Below are 17834 nucleotides of genomic sequence, written 5' to 3'. Positions count from 1 at the left end.
GAAATACCAGGGATCCACATCTTAATTCCTTTCTATCCAGTGAGGAGCTTGGAGCATCAGTGGTTCTTTGTGGTTCTCAGTAACACAGTTGGGATGGAGGTGGAGCTCATGGGCGTAGCCAAGGCTCCATCCAGGGCCCAGATGCCCTGGCCTTACCCATGGCTTTGTCTACCAGCTGCGTGCTGATGCCTCCACGTGTGTGTCTCCCACCCACACCCCTTTCCCCACCTCTGTTTACACATACATACCATTGTCCCCTTGAAGCCACCCTTTGCCCGAGTTCTGCTCTACTCCCTGCTACCTATCCCTTTCCCCTTTGGCTCAGTTTCCAAAGCTGAAGCCTGGGAGTTCGTCTCTATCTCTCCCCTTCCCTAACCCTATGTCCAAATGGTGACTGGATCCTATCATTCTTACCCCTTAAAATCTCCCAAAGATGTCTTTCTTTCTCTTCCCCCTACTAGCTGTTGCTGTCTCAATTCATACCTCAAGATACACCTGTTGTGTTATCTGTTGCGAGAGCCTCCTCTGTGCCTCCTCCCACCTGGTCTCCTTGCCCGATGTCTTGCTCCACTGCAGCCCAACTCTGGGTCTCAGCGACCTTTCTAAAGTGCAGCTCTGGTTATGCCACTCCCCTATTTAGAACCGTCCCTACTCTCTGTCACTGCCAGGACCGAGTCCTGTGACCTTGTGAGGTCCTCTAACACAGGGGGTCAGGCCCTATCTCCCCCTCTCTCTCTGTCCTCTCTGCCACCACCCCTGTGCACCTGGGCTCCAGTCGCACAAACCATTGGTGCTTCTCCAAGCCCACCTTGCTCTTTCTGTGCCTCTGTGTCTTTGCATGTGCTGTTCCCCCTGCCTAGCTCGCCCTTTCCCCTTTGTGTGCCTAGCAGTCCTCCACGTATCACTGAAGACTCAGTTCGATGCTGCCTCTTCCAGGAAGTCTGTGCTCTGGTGCTCCTTGTTCATGCCTCCACCACAGCATCTCCTCCCAGGCTGTGGCCTATGCCTGTCTCCACCACCCAGTCTGCTGATCCTCAGCCACTGGCATAGTGTCGGGCACGTGGTGGGAACTCCGTGAATAATGAGTGAGGTGACCTGTGTGGCTCTCAGACTGAGAGAAGACTTTATTAGCAGCAGGAGAGGGGCTCTGGTGGCCTCTGGCTGGGAAAGGGGGCAGTCAGTGCACAGAGGACCCAGCAGATGCGCCACAGTAGCCTGTCCTGTAGGAGGACCTTCCCAGATGCTAAGCTGACAGTTGCATGTCTGTGGCAATACCAAGTGGGAGGTGGCCCTACCTGTTCAACCAGGAGTTCTTCAGAGGCTCAGGTGATGGCTCTGTAGGTAGAGACTTCAAATATCCGAGAGCCTTTGCTCTCAAAGGGGTAAGAGAGAGTTTTTAGTGAGTTACCTCCATCTTCTCCTTTTTGCTTTTCCTTACTTTACTCACCTGGCCCTGGTCTCAGGGGCTATAGCTGCCCACACAGTGGGTCCCATTATTCTTGTCTTGGCTCTTGGTGCCCCTCTAGTGTGGCTGAGACTCGGGGTTTTTATTCATCTCTGATTCAAACTCTGGCTCTAGGGAGCAGGTGGAGGAGAGGACAACCTTGTTGTGAACTCTGTCCCCCCATTTGTTGTATATACATCTGCAGCAGGTAGAGCAAGTAGCAGCAGAGAGTCTTCCTCTTAACATCTGCCCAACCTCGGCCTGACTCGGTCTTCCTGGATCATCTGTCTCGGGGACCAGAGGTTTCTTCTGAAATGTTCGTTTCCTAGAGACTCTCTCCACAATCAGAACCACTGACCACCTGTTATGTTTTATAGGTGTAATCTTTCCTGTCCCTCCTCTTTATGCTCAGTGTCTGACACCCAAGATCTCAGCCCTGGGGGACCACTATCTCCCTCTATGATAGTTGGGCAGGTAGCTGTGTCATGCTGGGTAGAAGGTATAAGTAGGAGCCTGGAGGCCTAGAGAAGGCCTTGAACTCCTTGTGCCACCACATCCTCCACGCTGCTACTCTTGCTTGCTGGTCTGCCTTCCCTTTCTCAGTCTTTATCTCTGCCTCTTTGTCTCTCTCCTCTTCCACCTCCCACTTCACACACACACACACACACACACACACACACACACACACGAAATAAGAATCAGGAAGGGCCTGGATGGCTCAGTCGGTTAAGTGTCTGCCTTCAGCTCAGGTCATGATCCTGGAGTCCTGGGATTGAACTCCAGATCAGGCTCCCTACTCAGTGGGGAATCTGCTTCTCTCTGCCCCTCTCCCCTCTCTTTCCACCTCTCTGTCCATTTGTGCTCTCTCTCTAATAAATAAATAAAATCTTAAAAAAAAAAAAAGAAATAGGAACCAGGAATGAGGCAAGATGCCAACTACAATCATGCAGAGAAAGGGCACCAGGCAAGAGTCCAAATGGGTTTTTATTTTGTTGCTCAAGATCTTCTAGAAGGATGTTCTTTAATCCCCCTCACAGCAGCCGGCAAAGTTTCAGGATCCCAGGCGTTGCACAGGGTTTCCAACTTACCTATTCTCAAGTTAATTAGAAACAGCAAACATATCTCCGTTGGTCTAACTCAGATCTTTCCTTATGCACTAGAAAGCTGTTTCTCCCATAAGTCTCCTTTCTGCAGTGTAAATTGATTAGCTTCCTGAAAGAAGCTTGATGAAAAGCTATGCCCTTGGGAAAAGCCATGCTGTCACCACCAGTTCAAGAATAGAGTGTGTCTTTCATTCTGTTACCAGATCAGAGACCTGAAAGCTCACCTGAGCCTTGTGGGCAGGTGGACACAGACACACTGGTGCTGTGTAAACACAGCACCCTGCCCACTTCAGGAGTCTCTGATTCCACTCTGCACTCTTTGGGCTGCTACACTAATCAGCAACAATTCAGAAACCTCCATTTCCCCACCCACCAGCCCCCTACCCCTGGGGCTTTATTGGGGCAGGCCAAGAATGGCGAATTTGCTTCCGGTCTTCTAGGAGCAATGGAAGATCTCATATTCCCTTCAGATTTTAATCTCCATGCTGGGGACTCCTGAAAGCACATCCCCCAAGCTCCCCCAGACTTATCACACCTCAGGGCTCCTCTGGACAGTGTGTTGATCTGATGAGTCCCTCAGACACTGGAGTGTTCCATGGCGATGTCTGCAAGCATGGACTAAGGACAAGTTTCTGTCCATTTTATGCTCTTCTATAGCACTGTGGGTCTTGCTTCCTGGGACTCCACCCTATGGGGATCCTCTCCTCACCCAGGTTCCTGCTGAGGGCTCATGGTGAGTTCCCTCCTGGGAGAGAGTCAGAGAAGGGGATAGATGAGGAGGATGATGGTTTAATCCCTGGTGGGTGGGTATGTCTGACAGACAGAGAGGAGGAGCTGGCATGCTTATTTTCACAGTGCTTGTGTCACTGCATCTCCTGCGGCACACGTTGTCACTCCCTTAAAATACATCCTACAGGAAAAGGACAGATGAGTGTTTAAATTTAGCAACAGTGGTAGGAGGAGGGGGAATAGAGGCTCTGGGATGTGGTGGAGCTGGTTCTGTCAGAAAAGGAGTAGGGGCGGTGCCTGGGTGGTTCAGTTGGTTAAGCATCTGCCTTCAGCTCAGGTCATGATCTCAGGGTCCTAAGATCAGCCCCACATCATGCTCCCTGCTGAGAGAGCATGGAGCTTCTCCCTCTCTCTCTCTTTGCCTCTCCCCTCCACTTGTATGTTTTCTCTCTCTCTCCCTGTTTCTCTCTCTCCCCCTTCAAATAAATAAATAAAATCTTAAAAAAAGAAAAAAGAAAAGGAAAGAAAGAAAGAAAGAAAGAAAGAAAGAAAGAAAGAAAGAAAGAAAGAAAAAGGAGTAGGAACCCTATGGGCCCTGGTGAGGATTCTAATCCACAAGGGAATCTCTGTCCCAAATATCCAGTCTCAAAGATCTGACCCCCAAATTTGAAGTTCTCACTCTACAGCCCTTTCCTACCTCCCCCATCACATGTAGTCATTTCTCCTCAAGTGTGTGCAGGTTGAGATTATGCTGTCCTTTTTCCATTGGCTGCAGTGTGGCTGGCTCTGTGGAGGAATAGGTTAACTGGACAAAGCATTTGAAAAGACCTCTGATTTTCACTTAGGCCACTGGAGGGGAAGTAGTCTTCCTTCACTCCATGGCACTACAGAGAGGGTAGGGTCCAAAGGCATGAAGCAGAGAAAAGAGGGTAATACAACTTCCACCTAACAACTGAGCAAGGCCCCAGGGTACTAGGCCCAAGGTGGATTTGGGGTGTTCACATTACCTTATCCCCTGAAAGTTCAGCCATCCCCTCACAGACCACTGGGCTAATGACCTTCTACCTCAGGACCCTCCTGTTGAACTGCCATCTTTTTGCTTGGAGGAAGTGGTGGGGAGAAGAAGTTGAGGTGGGCTTTGCTGTCAGGCTCCTGTGTTCAAATCCCAGCAACTTGGAGTCCAGTCTTTTTTTTTTTTTTTTTTTAAGATTTATTGATTCATGAGAGACACAGAGAAAACAAGAAAGGGGCAGAGACATAGGCAGAAGGAGAAGCAGGCTCTTCGCAGGGAGCCTGATGTGAGACTCCATCCTGGACTGGGATCATGCCCTGAGCTGAAGGCAGATGCTCAACTGCTGAGCCACCCAGGCATCCCTGGAGTCCAGTCTTAGTCTTTAACTTCTCTAATCTTTGGTTCATCACCTAACAAGGGGGAATTGCTTACTCACAAGATTGAATGAGGCTTAAATGAGGTAACTTTTTCTGAAGGAACCAGAATCAGCATATTAAAGTAGCTATCATTATCATTAATTATCAGGAGATGGGCAAAACCATTCCTAGTCCCAGGGGCAATGGGGTCTTTAGAAGCACAAAGTCTTGGCATGGTTGAACTTCCTTTCATCCAAGGCCCAGGCTTGTGGGTTTGAACACATTGTTAGTTTGGAGTCTGGCACACCTGGGCTTTGTCTCACCTTGGCAACTTACAGAAGCTTATTGTGGTTCGTGGCCATAGGAGAGTGACTATTTTGATAATTGCCAGGCTATTTTAAATGGGTTATTTTTCAATAGGTGGGGGCTTAAGCAACAGGAGCTTCTAGGGTCTTAGTAGTCAAGAGCTCATAGACTTTTGAGTGTGGACTCCTGACCTTGAGCTAGATGGGCAAAGGTGACCTAGAACTGGAGTTAAAGTGAAAATAGAGATTAGTTCACCAAACAGATAGTCTTTTGATCTCACTTCAAAATGGGCAAAATTTTAACTAGGAAGTCTTTCCTGTAAGGTGTTGGTGGATGGATTAACTTTTTGTTCTGCTCTGTTTTTCAACCAGGTTTTTAGGTTGGGCCTCAAAGGAGTCAGGTTCCACTCCGGAGCATGGGTGTGTGAACTTTGTGCAGGCCTAGGTAGGCTGTGCCTGGTCAGCCTCTTACTGTCATTGGGAACTGTGTCATGCGACAAGGGAAAGGGGTGTGGAGAGGCCTGGAGTTACCTCCAATCATCTAAAGGTGGCTCTGGAATTATAACCTTTATACTCCTTCAGTTAATCATACAGTCTTTGGCCATGAATTTGAATCTTGCAGACCCAGACTACCTACCAAGGGTGGCAGTTTTTTCCAATAAAGAGATCAAAAGAAGTGAAGTCCCTTTATTATGTATAGGGGATATACCATTTTTAAAAATTTTAAATTCAATTTACTAGCATAGAGTATAACACCCAGTGTTAATCACATCATGACCATTTTCTTTCTTTCTTTCTTTCTTTCTTTCTTTCTTTCTTTCTTTCTTTCTTTCTTTCTTTCTTTCTTTTCTTCTTTCTTTCTTTCTTTCTTTCTTTCTTTCTTTTTCTTTCTTTCTTTCTTTCTTTCTTTCTTTCTTTCTTTCTTTCTTTCTTTTTTTTTTTTTTTAAGATTTTATGTATTTATTCATGAGAGCCACAGAGACATAGGCAGAGGGAAAAGCAGGCTCCCTGCAGGAAGCCCGATGTGGGACCTGATCCCAGGACCCTGGGATCATGCCCTGAGCTGAAGGCAGATGCTCAACCACTGAGCCACCCAGGTGCCCCATGACTATTTTCTTGTCAAGATAAGTAATTGAACTTACAGCAAGGCCAAAGGCTCAGGAAGGTGTTTAAAAAGGCCTGCGTCTGGAACTTTCTGACTCCAAGAATCATGTTTGCTCAAGAAGTTGAGAAGAACTGCTTGAGAACAACAACGATCATTCCTTGGCCTTTTGGCAAAGATCAAGTTAAAAACAACAGAACAACATAGCATTTGGTTTTACTCCTGGAACAGGAGAGGCAGAAAATTGAAAGAAAAATAGAAGGCTGATTAAGCTGGAGGAAGAGGTAGATTTCATTGGAATAAAGGTTTATGGTCTTTGAAGATAAGCTAGACACAAAGGAAAGGAGCATGGGGTCTCAGAGGTCAGCCAGGCAGATACAAATGGGCTAAGATTTATGTGGATCTGATGCCCCTTAACTAGAGGGTAAGCAGAGAGGCCAGTGACAGGGCTACATAAGGACTTGATAAGTGAAGGGAAATTTGCTGAGAGCTAGGTGGGGTATAGTAGCAGTTCATGTATCCAAGATGGGAGAAGTTAGCTTTGCCCCCAAGTGTTCATGTCCTGCTCTTCAATCTGATAACTGTTTTATGGCACAAATTTTTTGACCTCGTGATCTCAGCCTTTCTGAGATAGTCAAATTGACCTTCTGAGAAGGTATAAAATTGAGTATAGAAACAGTGAAGTATCATAGTATTTTGATGTTAAGTTTAAGGTAAGTTTAAAAATCTGTATGACTAAGTTAAGCTTTGCATTTTCACCTTGGAATGTCTGTTGATTTTAGAGTTATGACTTTTAGTTGAAAATTATAAGGTAGTGCTCAAGCTTATAAACAGTATTAGAACATTTAAGAGAAATCTAACATCTGAATAAGGTAAATTAAGAAATGAAATTTACAAGAGTCACTTATGTTATAAGAAAGATTTCACATGTAAGGATTTTAACCCTACCTTGTCAGGCAATTAAAGTGAATGAAGAAAAAATTTTAAAAAATCAAATATATTAAGCATATGAATGCAGCCTAAAACAGTTATGGAAATTTTAGTAAGTTTGTGGATGGGACTAATTATTAAGGAAATTTGAATCTGTTCAAGTTGAGTTAAACTCCAATCAAAGAACAAGTGGAAGTGATTAAAATGTACCATTTGGTACATTTATAAATAGAATTTCAGGATTTGTAAGTTGAATTTAAATATTTAAGCAAAACTAGATTTTATACTTACAATTTTAATAAGTTAAATATTAAAACCCTGGTAACCAGAAATAGTCTCTTCCACACGCACTAGGCATTACAACTCTTCACGATGACGCAGTGTGTGTGTAGCTCCTAACAGTTGTTGGATCAGAAAGAATGATGGGGTCTAAAGAAATCTAAGATGGAGGAGACACGTCCTGGAGAAGAGCAGAGATATCACGAGAGAGCTGTCAGACAGGGCACAAGTGAAAGGTGGCTCTTCAAAGTTGCAGTAGAGCCCATGATGGAACAATTGAAAATCAGAAGATTGAAAGATTGAAGACTGGAATATTAAAACAGCTCCACCAAAGTGTTGATTGGAAAATCTTTTCAATGGAGTTTAATGTCATAATCACTGGCATAACCTGATACGGATGAGCAAAAGGGAATGTAACTCACATACTGTACTTGCCCTTTTAAAATACTCAAAGTTTTGAATACTGAGACACATCTAGCTTTAAGAGTTTAAGGTGAGGGACTATGGACCTGAGAAAATGTGGGCCTGGATTGTGTATGCATTGTCCTAGATTTTGGGATATCTTGCTTGGGATAATCAGTTTTGAATTAGAAACTCAGGCTAAAGGATGCCTGGGTGGCTCAGTGATTGAGTGTCTGCCTTTGGTTCAAGTCCCACATTGGGCTCCCTGCATGGAGCCTGCTTCTCCCTCTGCCTATTCCAACCCCCCCCCCCATCTCTCATGAATAAATAAATAAAATATTTTTAAAAACTCAGGCTAATGCCATCTGATGCCTCTGTCATTTTCAACACATGATTTCCAAGGTCACTTGGAAATGGTGCATGGATGGCTGCACCAAGCTGGAAAGAGTAAGAGTCAGATGGCGGCTTGTGGCGAGATTTTAGGCCAGACCTGGAAATAGTGCTGCTTATCATTCTGCTCAGGTTCTGTGAGCTCATGTTTAGTCATTGGCCACTAAAACAGCTGAGGAAGCTGGGAAATGTAGTTTGGCTGGGTGCTCATGATGACAGGGAATGAGGTTTTGTAATTAGCTTGGCAGTCTCTATGACAGTCCATCCTTCTGGTATTTTTGGCAGAATATCCACTTCATCCTTCTTCCCATATAGGGAATACACTCACCCCTTTCCCAAGGGACACACCCAAGTCCCAACCAGGCATTTCTTTTTTTTTTTTTTTTTTTTTAATTTTTATTTATTTATGATAGTCACACAGAGAGAGAGAGAGAGAGGCAGAGACACAGGCAGAGGGAGAAGCAGGCTCCATGCGCCGGGAGCCCGACGTGGGATTCGATCCCAGGTCTCCAGGATCGCGCCCCGGGCCAAAGGCAGGCGCCAAACCGCTGCGCCACCCAGGGATCCCCCCAACCAGGCATTTCTGGGTGGTGTGTAGTATTCTCTATGTTACTCCTCATGGTCTGGTGACTTAGGAGCTAAAAGACAAGTTATCTGAACACTGCTATGACTGCACTGGTGTTCACCTTCCTTGTTCAGTCCTGCTTTCTTTGCTCTATCACACACGCTGATCCTAGAGGCACTCCCCAATAAACCTTATGCATGCAAATTTCCATATTCAAGTCAGCTTGCAAAGGAGGACAATCTGTGATAAAAGAGGTATGTGAAGTAGTCTCATAATATTTTTATTTATTTATTAGAGACACAGAAAGAGAGAGAGGCAGAGACACAGGCAGAGGGAGAAGCAGGCTCCATGCAGGGAGCCTGACGTGGGACTCGATCCCAGGTCTCCAGGATCAGGCCCTAGGCTGAAGGTGGGTGCTCAACTGCTGAGCCACCCGAGGGTCCCTTTCATAATATTTTTTTAAAATTTCCTGTTTTTATAATTATTTCTTCCTTGTTATTTCTTATTTTGTGTATTTATATTTCCCCTTCTGCCCCCTTGACTAGATTTGCTGGTAGTTTATTTATGTTCTTAACTTTTCAAGAAACCATATTTTTGATATATTTGTTTTGCTATTTACCAATTTAAAAAAATTAATAGACTTTACTTTTTAAAGGAGATTTTAGGTTTACAGAAAAAGTTTTAGGTTTCCAGAAAAATGAACAAGAAGTACAGAATTTACATATATCTTCTCATACACTCCCGCATTCCCCCTATTATTAACATCTTGCTTTAGTGTGGTTATGTTTGGTTCAGCTGATGAATCAAAACTGATATATTATTATCAACTAAAGCCCATAGTTTATGGGCAGCCCGGGTGGCTCAGCAGTTTAGTGCCGCCTTCAGCCCAGGATGTGATCCTGGAGACCCAGGATCAAGTCCCATGTTGGGCTCCCTGCATGGAGCCCACTTCTCCCTCTGTCTGTGTCTCTGCCTCTCTCTCTCTCTGTGTCTCTCATGAATAAATAAATAAAATCTTAAAAAAAATAAAGCCCATAGAGTTCACTCTTTGTGTTGTACATTTTATGGGTTTTGACAAATGCATGATGTCATGTAGTCACCATTATAGTATCATACAAAACAGTTTCACCCTGTGCTGCATCTATTCATCTCTCCCTCTTCCTTGTCCCTGCTGGAAATCACTGACCTTTTGATCTTTTTACCATCTCCATAGTTTTGTCTTTCCTAGAATGTTGCATAGTTGGAATCATAGAGATGTAGACTTTTCAGATTGACTTCTTTCATTTAAGCCTCCTTCATTTCTTTTTTATGGCTTGATAGCTTTTATTTATTTATTTATTTATTTATTATTTATTTATTTATTTATTTATTTATTTTAGAGACAGAGAGAACACACTGGAGGGAGGGCCAGAGGCAATGGAGAGAGAGAATCCCAAGCAGGCTCCACGCTCAGCATAGAGCCCAATGCGGGACTCAATCTCATGACCCTGAGATCATGACCTGAGCTGAAATCAAGAGTCAGATGCTTAACTGACAGAGCCACCTACGTGTCCCTCATTTTTTTCTTTTTAAACTATTTTTCCTTTTTTTTTTTTAAGATTTTATTTATTTATTCATGAGAAACACAGAGAGAGAGAGGCAGAGACACAGGCAAAGGAGAAGAAGGCCCCATTCAGGGAGCCCGACGTGGGACTCGATCCTGGGTCTCCAGGATCACGCCCTGGGCCGAAGGCAGGCACCAAACCGCTGAGCCACCCAGGAATCCCCTAAATTATTTTTCTTTTTAAATTTCATTTTTTCCATCACCGAACAATATTTCGTTGTATGACTGTATCATAGCTTATCCATTCACCTACTAAAAGAATCTTGTTTTTTTCCAAATTTTGGCAATTATGCATAAAGCCACTATAAACATTCATGTACAGGGGTTTGTGTGGACAAAAGTTTTTGGGTCATTTGGTTGAAATCCAAGGATTACTATTGCTGGATTGTATGGCAAAAGTATGAGTTTTATAAGGAACTTCCAAACTGAGTTCTTTCTAAATTTTGGCCACCATTTTTTTTTAAATCAAGTACATGTTTTGCGAAAATTTTCTCCTAGTCTGTGACTTTTCTTCTAATTTTCTTGAAGTAATACTTTTTAGAATCAATAAATATAGAAGAGGTCTCAGTGGAAGTCAGGTTGAGAAGATGGGTGGCATAGAATTCTCCTAAGGGCAGGAAATGTATGTGTGTGGTGGTGGAAGAGGGGTAGGTAAACTTAAATCCGGGAGGGGATTTAAAGGTAAAGTAAGTATCATGGTAAATACCTAGTACCAGTGTCAATAATAAGGAATTAAGGAATTAGCATAAGGATTTGAGCTCAATACCTACTTGCTGAATTAATTGACTGGCTTTTATACTGGACATTTGATACTACTCACTGCATAATAGTCACAGATTTTAGAGATGGAAATCTTTTAAGAGATGTAGTGAATCCTATCCTCCCTGGTTGTAAATGAGAAAATAAGGTGTCAGGCCAAAGTTAGTGTAATTCATAGATGGTAAATATAACTAACTAGTGGGAGGCTGTGATTCAAATTCCAGGTTTCATGCCTTTACCTAGTGCTTATTTCACAAAACTAAGAAGATATAACATTGCTTCAACTATCAAACATATTTTAGAAAACTCAAGCAAATTGTATTTGCCCATATTATTGCTTACTGCTATTTCTTTTTTCATGATGTTGCAGGTTTTAAAATTTTGTTGTTTCCCTTCTGCTCAAAGAACTTCCTTTAGCCATTCATTTAGGGAAAGTCTGCTGGTGACACAGTCTCTTCATTTTCCCCCATTGAGAATGTCTTGATTTCCCCTTCATTCTCGAAGGATATTTTCATGGGGTAAGTTGCAGAATAATGTTCCCCAAAAGTTGTCCATGTCATAATCCCCAGAACCTGTGATTATTTTAGGCAAAATGAAAGTAAGGTTGTAGATGAATTAAGATTGCTAGTCAGCTGAATTTAAGATTATCTGAGTGAGACCAATATAATCACAAAGGTCCTCACAAGGACCTTTAGAAGAAGGAGGCAGAAGTGAGAGAACTAGAGAACTGGCAGGGTGACAGGAATTTGGCCCAACTTTGCTGGCTGAAGATGGAGGAAGGAGGCCATGAGCCAAAGAACGTGAGTAGCCTCTAGAATCTGGAAAGACAAGGAAACAGATTTTTCCCTAGAGCGTCCAGAAGGAATATAGTTCTACTGACACCTCAGTTTTAGCCTGATGAGACCAGTTTTGGACTTCTGACCTCAAAGATTAATAATAAATCTGTGTTGTTTTAAGCTACCAAATAAGCGATGATTTGTTATAGCGACAATAGAAAACTAGAGTTAATGTATCCTAATATCACAGTATTCTGGGTCAATAGTTCTTTTCTTTGAATATTTGAAACACATTGTGCTGCTTCTTTCTGGCCTTCTTGGTTTCTGATGAGAAATCTGCTATCATTTGTTGTTTTTTCCTCTATGGGTAGGTTTCATTTTTCTCTGGCTCCTCTCAAGCTTTTTCATTTGTTTTTAGTTTTCAAAAGTTTAATTTTGATGCATGTTAGTGTGTATTTCTCTGGGTTAATTCTGTGTGGGGTTTGCTCAGCTTCTTGAATCTGTAGGATTATATCTCCTGCCAAATTTGGGGAAATTTTGACTACTTTTTCTTTAAGTTCTTTTTCAGCCCTTCCCCTCTTTCTTCTTCTGGGACTTTGATTACACAATGTTAGATCTTTTGTTATAGTTCTACAGACCCCTGAGGCTCTGTTCTTTCTTTCCTTCTTTCTTCTTCTTCTTCTGGTCTACTTTTTCCTTTGTTGTTCAGATGGGGTAATTTCTACTGTCCTATCTTCCAGTTCACTGATAGCTTTTGCCCCACCCCACCATCCTATCCATTCTCATGTTGAGTTCATCCACTGAGCTTTTTATTTTAGTTATTGTATTTTTCAGTTTTAAAATTTCCATTTGGTTCTTTGTGATAGCTTTTATTTGTTTGCTGAGGCTCTCTCTACATTTCATTTGTTTCAAGTGTGGTTGTAATTGCTTGTGTATTTATCATGTCTGCTTAAAAGTAATTCCAATATTTCTATCTTGGTGTTAAGGCATTTATTGGTTGACATTTTTAAAAAAGATTTATTTACTTTAAAGAGAGAGCATAAGTGGGAAGGACAGAGGGAGAAGGAGGGAGACCCTTAAGCAGACTCCATGCTGAGCTTCACTCAGACTCCAGACTTAACCCCTTGACACTGTGATCATGACCTGAGCAAAAACCAAGAGTTGGATACTCAACTGACTGTACCACCCAGGCACCCTTAGTTGACATTTTTTTTAGTTGACATTTTCCATTCAGTTTGAGATCTTCTTGATTCTTGGTATAATGAGTGATTTTGTATTGGAACCAAGACATTTTTGCATTATGTTATGGAATCTGAATCTTATTGAAGACTTCTATTTTATCTGACTTTTTTTTTGGACACCACTCCTACAGAGAAAGAAAGTACAGTATATCATGACTGCCATGTGGAAGTAGAAGACCAGGTTTTCCATTTGGTCTCTACTGACCCATGAGAGGCTAAGGCCTCTCTTAAATGATGGACTGGGTAGGGGTATTAGTTCCCACTCCCCACGTGGTCTCCACTGATACTGCAGGGGGATGGGGGAGAGCCTCATTACTGGCCTGTGGGAATGTGCTCCTTATCTGGCCTTCTTTGACCACCCCATAGTAGGCATTGGGATATCTTGTTACAGCCTCATGAGGGTAGAGGTCTCAGCTTCCCCTCTTGGCCTTTGCTGGTTTGAGTGTGAATGGAGCCACAATTTTTTATTTAGTGTTTTGCTGGAGCAGAGTGGTTGTCTAGAAGATTCTTTCCAGGCTACCTCTTTCCTAGTCTTTTGGCCAGAAAGAGTAGGGCTTTTACAGGGCTTTTACTGGAGCTTGTGTGTGTGTGTGTGTGTGTGTGTGTGTGTGTGTGTTGGTATTTCTAGGTTGCTGACCTTTCTAGCAAAAAAGAAAACTGTAAAACTCACTACCATTTTGTTTCTTGGGTATTGAGGTCCGTACATAGTCTGCTTTCTTTTTTCCACCTTTTGGAATCTCCTTATGTTTATTTTGCATACAATGTACAGGGTTTTTAGTTGTCCTTGGTAGAAGAAATAGAGAAAAGTACATCTACTCAATTTCTCTGAGAGAAGTCTTCCTGAAAATAAACATACCGCGTATCTATGTAAGCTATGGATATTTGGGGGACAATTCCTGAAGAAGGAGCAAAACTCATTTGGGGAAAGACTCTCAGGTCAAAAACCTCGACTTGTTTTTTCTTTCTTCTTTCCATTCTTTGAGGGAGAGAGGATCAAAAGGTCCCAATTGGGTTTTGGCAAGGGTGACATATTCTGAAACTTCTCTGGACTTCTAAAGAAAATCTGATAAAATTCTGCTATAAGCTGGGGTAAGAGGAAATATATACTATAGTCCTTGTTGCTATCTGGGGAATTCCCTGCTGTATGTTCAGGAAATGGAATTAGGTACTTTGCACCTAAAGCTAGGTTGGTAGTACTGGATACACCTAGGTATATCTAGACCTCACTATTCTGAACACTTAAAGCAAATTAAGATTTTTGTTCAGGTATATTTAGATGCACCCAGCTTTGGGATTTGCTGTGCCTCACTACACATATAGCTTTCTTCCTCTGCTGAGTTATCTCTCAGTTATATCTCAGTTATCTCTTCCTCTGCCAGTTATGGTACTGAGGCTGAAAGAAGGATGGATAAATCATACCCAACAAGCCCTGCCAAACGTATAAGGATAAATACTGTAACTTGATTTGCAATTTCCAGAGCATGGACAGTTCCACAACTCTACATCTTATGTCATTAAAAAGCTAAAGGATCCAACTAAATGAGGTGGTTCCCCATTTCCAACTACTTCCCCAACAAAAAGAAATATAGACTTCAACCCTTCTACAATAATTTGTTTGCTCAGTGAAGTTGAGAAAAGAAATTACACCCGAGCCAACAAAAATTAGGCAAAATTGTAACCTGTGAGTCAGGTATCATAATAGTTGAAGGAAACGGCCTTAGGGACTACGATACAGCAGACATAACTCATCTCTAAAATTGGGCTGAGAATGTTCGCTTGTTATTCAGATAGCACTGTCTTGGGAATATGTAGCTTCTAAGTCTTGTGCCTTGGTCTCCAATCTATGACTTTTAAGGACCTTTACTGTGGTTCCAAATTTAGCCTAGGAATCTTGACCTACCTGAGCCAGTAAATTTACTTTCCAGAGGTATAAGTGACTTTATGAATTAAAATATTTGATGTTTAAGAGAATCCAATGTATTAGCCTTCAATTTGGGAAGTAAAATTTTAGACTTGAGAGTTTAAGAGGACTAAGGGAATTTGATAAGTATTTATAAGTTTGATTTATTAGATGTACAGGGTTTAATAAATTTAGAAAGGTTTGGCCTGATGGGGTTGTTTGCCCTGTCAAGGCTTTCAAAATACTTAAAATACATGTATATTAAATGCCACATAGTTAAAAATATTTAAAGAAATTTAATTTTTATTTGTAAAGAGGGGAAGTCTAGCATAATGTTTAAGAGCATGGACTCTGGAACCAGATTATGTAGGTCAAGGGTCAGCAAACTATGGCCTGCTGCCTGTTTCTGTACAGTCTGCAAGCTAAGGATGATTTTGACATTTTTAAGTGGTTAAAGAAAAGGTCGAAAGAATTCTTTTAAGATGTGTGAAAATTATATAAAATTCATATCTCAGTGTCCATAAAAATATTAATGGAACATGACCATGCTTGTTCATTTGTGTATTATCTTTGGCAGCTTTCATGCCACAAGAACGTTGCTGAGTGGTTGTGACAGAGACTGTGTGACCTGAAAAGATAATATTTACTGTTTGGCTCTTTACAGATAAAGTTTGATGACCCTGGCATAGGTTCCAATCACAGCTTTGTTATTTATTAGAATGAGTTTGGGCCAGTCATTTAACCTCTCTGTGTCTCGGGTTTCTCTTCTGCAAAACGGGGAGAATTATAGCTGCTATAATGAAGTTATTGCGAGGATGAAATAAATTGATATTTGAAAAATTCTTAGAACAATGCCCGGAACACAGTAAATGTAGTCTATATCTAAAAATTGGAGGACTTTAACCTGTTAAACTTGAGTTAATCAAACATTAAAGAATAATTAGAATTAAACATTAAAATGTGAGGTGAAATTTTCGTTTTATTATTTTTATGAACAGAATAAGAATTTAAAGTTGAACCTAGTACTTTTAAGTCTAGAACTTCAATAAATTGAGTGTTAAACACCCAAATAGCTTTATTAGTTCTTCCTTAGCCCCTGAATCCCTCTTGGGCCAGGTTCTGTGCAGAATTCTATGGCCTGGGAGACAAAGCTCTCTGGGACTTATGAACACGGCTTCTCTAAGACTGAGAGGCAGTGTTGCATAATGGTTAGGTATTTGGAGTTACGTCCGGATTGAATTTTGACTTCCTAGCTGTGTGATTTTGGGTAAGACTCATCTGCAAAGTGGGGCTCGTAATACCTATTTCATAGGGGGTATTATGAAGATTAAAAGCACTAGAGCCCATAAAATATTTAGTGTAATGCCTGGGTTTTAGTAAGCATTAGATAAACATCAGTTATAATCATTATTATCATCTCCTAGGAGGCAGGCACTTCATGAGTTATTGATAATCAGTTACTAAACTCCTAGCAGAGCAGGTGGCTATGTGTGTGGTATGGTTTGAATGGTACTGGGAAGTCCTTTCTGGTTGCCTGGACTTTCTAAAATTCTACTATATCATATGCTTTCAGTTAGACATTGCCCTCTTCAGGGATCCTTTATGCTTTACAGAGAGCATCCCTTCCTCTCTGGCATGGTTTAGTTTATTAGGTACTAGGTACCAGGTATTTTCTTTACAGTGGCAGTCTGAGAACAGTCAACATGCAAGGGCTGGGATTTATGTTCTCCAGGGTACACGGGCAGTGGGGGGGCGGGGTTCTGAAAGATGGTGAAAAGGTAAGAAGAGGAGAAATTCTGCACAATTTTCAGGTCTGGCCTGTCATTCTGTTCTCCTGCGGTGTCAGAGCAGCTTCTTTACTTTCCCTGGGAGGAGTTTACAGAACCAAGCTCCTCTGATCCCCTGGGGCCTCCACCTTAGAAATGTGCCGGACAATAGGAAACAAGCCTGGCCCAGGGCGCCACCTGCTGTCTGTCTTCCCTCCTGCACCCTGGGCTGGGAGAGCGCTTCTGTCTTGGTACTAACCCATCCTTGCTCAATTACCAGCAGCCCTGAGCACCTTCTGCCCTTCTTGGTGGCACCAGGTCTCCCTTGGTCTGGGAGTCAGGTAAGGTATCAGGGTTTACGCCCTTGAAGTCTGACATCAGAGCCAATGGCTGTGGCAGATGGTGGGGCCTGAGGCTTATTCTGTGATTAAAAATCATTTCTTGCACCATGTCTGTGCTTTCCCAGTCTGGAGCAGTGGGAATATGACCACCATAATGACCCTGACCAGTGGGGAGAGAGGAAGGAGAGGAGACTAGTGATTCACTGTGTACCTTCCCTGTATGTTACCAGCTTGAGAGGACTCAGGATGCGTGGTCGTATCCTATTTTAGTCTCCGGAATTTGTCATCATCCAGCGCTATATTCCCCACCACGCAGAAGCGGCAGAGGGATTGGGGGCAGGCCTCTGTCTCCAAGGAGACTGTGACGATGTCCCGCTTGGGGCAGTTTGGAAGTGGACATCACTAGGAGGCTGAGGAAGGCCTTGGATTTGACCCCTGCAACACCTGTGTTAGGGCCTTCCTCTTACCTGCTTCAGGGCTTAGGAAGACTAGCCGCCAGCCCCTTTATAGGAGGGGAAACTGAGGCCCAGAAAGGGCAGGGAATCCCCTTGGGTCACAATGTGCCGCCGAGTAAGAGTCAGCTGAATCCAGGATCACGGTCCCGCGGATCTCCCCCCAAAGCTCAGGCAGCCCCTCCTAGCTCCATCCTTCTTTGAGCTTCCCAGCAAACCAGTCCCAGTGCGGGCGAGCCTTTGTAACGCTCTCGGGGTCGCCGCTCCAAGACTTCGCCTTTAAGGCGCTCTTCCCCTTTAAGGTTCACGGCTCCAACCGTCACGCGGCGCCGCAGCCTTGAGGCCCCGCCCCTACAAACAGCTTCCCGCAGGGCAGCGT

General features: G+C 42.9%; 1 long non-coding RNA gene across 1 annotated transcript; it reads right to left on the bottom strand.

Annotated features, from left to right (window-relative positions):
* Positions 1–2439: 2439 nt before the first annotated feature.
* Positions 2440–17829, bottom strand: LOC125753801 (uncharacterized). Its single transcript, XR_007406376.1, has 3 exons — positions 17215–17829; positions 3083–3457; positions 2440–2532 (listed from the first exon to the last, which is right to left on the bottom strand). It is a non-coding gene; the product is annotated as an uncharacterized LOC125753801 (long non-coding RNA).
* Positions 17830–17834: the final 5 nt, after the last annotated feature.

This window comes from Canis lupus, chromosome 27, assembly GCF_003254725.2.
Source record: "Canis lupus dingo isolate Sandy chromosome 27, ASM325472v2, whole genome shotgun sequence".
Taxonomy (NCBI): Eukaryota; Metazoa; Chordata; class Mammalia; order Carnivora; family Canidae; genus Canis; species Canis lupus.
This window is presented reverse-complemented; position numbering and strand designations above follow the sequence as displayed.